The 2,605-nt window shown below is 48.8% G+C and overlaps 1 pseudogene; it reads right to left on the bottom strand.

Moving 5' to 3' along the window:
* Positions 1-627: 627 nt before the first annotated feature.
* Positions 628-759, bottom strand: LOC111745762 (annotated as a pseudogene).
* Between the last annotated feature and the right edge of the window lie 1,846 nt (positions 760-2,605).

Genomic DNA, 2,605 nt, shown 5'->3' with positions numbered 1-2,605 from the left:
AATTCCAGCTCCTTCCACATAATAGCAACATAAATAAGGACGCAATGCGCTGGGGAGTGGTGAAGACGCCGCTCCGAGTCCCTAACCTCAGACAAACCCCCGCGACCGTAACGTGGGTTCTGAGGAGGACGGCGGGTCACGGGGGCCTCTGCGAGCTCGCCTTTCCTGATGTCACCAATTCCTGGGCCTGTGGCCCTTCTGCACACCGAGAGTGCTGTGGGGTTCTGCTTTCTTAATTGCAAAAGTCGGGTCGTGGTTTTAATTAGCAAGCATAGGCCACCGACAAAGATCTGTCCCCACGGACGCTCAGACGAGGAGTGGTCGTGATCACGGAAATTGTTCCAAACAGGACGCTGGAGTCGCGGAGGGATTTAGGTGATAAATTTTAAATTCGTATTATTGGTGTTGTCAAAAGATTCATAGCTTTCATTTCTTGAGCAATGGATACAGCCCACGTGATTTTTGAACGTGATTTATTTATTCATAAAAGAACTATGTTTTGAATGCCTACTATGCACTGTATGCTATGGATACAGCAAACAGAGCAGGTAAAAACTCCTGCATTCATGGAGCTTTTATTTTGGTGGAAGATAAACAAATAAATAGATTTTTTTTTTTTTTTTTTTACGCCTACCACACTCGGTCTCCCTAGGTGGTCTCCCTAGGTGGTCTCCCATCCAAGTACTCACCAGGCCCAACCCTGCTTAGCTTCCGAGATCAGACGGGATCGGGCGTGTTCAGGGTGGCATGGCCGTAGACAAAAATAAATAGGTTTTATAGAATGCGATGAGCACGGCAGGAAAATAGTGACAGGAGGGCGATGGGCTGCACGTTGCCGGAGGACTGTCAGGGCAGGGGCCAGGGGAGACCTGTTGGCGGAAGAGCAGCTGGAGCAGTATGTGCCAAGGGCCAGAGGCGAGCAGGTGCTTGACGTGTGGGGAGAACAGGAAGGTCACACGGGCTCGTGTGTGCTATGGCAGCCCACTGTGTGGTGATGTCATAGAGAAAATTGAGGCCCCGGGTGAGGCTGAGGATCTCGACTGCGCGTGTACGCTCTTAACCGCTGTGCTCACCTCTTCCGCCATGCCAGGAAGCCCTTGGGTGTCACCTGGATGAATGTGAGGCTATCTGAGTTTTCCTGCGGAGGGGGTGAAATGCATACTCGAAGCCTGTTTTTCTGGCTTCTTCTTACATCTTCTTACATCTGTCCAGTCATCTCGATCTGCAGCCCGTCCGTCTTGATTCAAGCTGCCTCGTGTCGCCCCTGGATTACCAAAAGAACTTTCTATTTGTTCTGCTGCTCCCCCAGCACCCATTCCCCATGTAGTGGCCAGAATCTGATTTCAGCACCATCCCCCAGCTTAAAATCGTCTGTCAGCAGCTTCCCGTGGCTCTTAGAATCGAGTCCTGAATCTGTCATGGGGACCACGACCCTGCCTGGTCTGTCCGTTGTCCTCTTTTCAAGCTCAGCATCTCCACCCTCACAGCCTGGGCTTCAGCCCTGCTGGCCCTTTCTGCAACTCAGACACATCATGTGCCTTCCAAGTTCATGTCCTTCATATGTGCACTTGTCCCTTATCTTCTACCTGGCTAGTCTCCTCTCCATATTCCTCAAAGCTCAATTCAAATGCCACTATTTGCCTTTCCTAATCTCCAGCCCTTCTCTTTCAAGGGCTGGTCAGGTCCCAGATTCCATGTCACAGTCTCTTAATTTATCTGTGTTGTTCCCTCATGACACCTGTGACATTTATTTATGTGATTCTTTGTTCTTTGCTATAGCTCAGCATCCGGAACAGTATCTAGGTGCCCAACAAGAAGAAATAAATACATGCCTCACTGCCAGACTCTAAGGTATACAAGGGCAGGGAGCTCTTAATTTGCTCACCGCAATTCTCCTGTGCCCAGCCCAGTGCCCAGCACCTAGAATATGTTTCATAATGACTTCTCAAAAGAAAACATGCAGTGAGCAAAATATCAGACTCTGGCATTTTTCTCTGATCTTGTCCGGGGGAAGGTTTTTCCAGCTGTGGTAGTAGATGCCCGCCATCTTTAGTCTTCATTCTGGTTGACTTATGAGCTGGTCCAGCTGTGTCCCCAACCCACCACTCAGAGAGACCTGCTGTGCTTCTTTGTTTGCCCTGGCTCTGTGGAGTCTCAGAAGCAATTTTTTTTTTTTTGGCTCACTTGTAAAAATTCCGTGAGTCTATTTCGTGTGCAGAACCCAGGCTTCGTGATTTTGCTTCCCTTTCCTCCCTCTGCTTGGTGGCCTCCGGAAAATATTTTCTTCTTTAGTGTTGAATATGTTTTTCTACATGACTACACATTCACTGTGAAATAGTTTACAGAAGATGAAGAAATAAAGACTTGGGTTTCCAGCAATGCTAAGAATCGGATAAATTAGGGGTGTGCGTTGAGTCTCAGGAAGGGTCTCGGTCAAATCCCAGCTTATTCCACCATGGCTCATGGTCCCGACCCACGGACCCGCTTCAGATCCTCACTCTGTCCTTTGCCTGGTCCTCTTGCTTCACCTTACTAGCCAGTCTTTTTCTGGTTTTGCAAACTCTCACCTTAATGCAGTGCCAAAGTCTTGCCAAACTTTTTTCTC

Source organism: Pteropus vampyrus, unplaced genomic scaffold (assembly GCF_000151845.1).
Source record: "Pteropus vampyrus isolate Shadow unplaced genomic scaffold, Pvam_2.0 Scaffold164, whole genome shotgun sequence".
NCBI classification, from domain to species: Eukaryota; Metazoa; Chordata; class Mammalia; order Chiroptera; family Pteropodidae; genus Pteropus; species Pteropus vampyrus.
The sequence above is the reverse complement of the archived record's forward strand: the minus strand, read 5'-3'. Positions and strand labels throughout refer to the sequence as shown.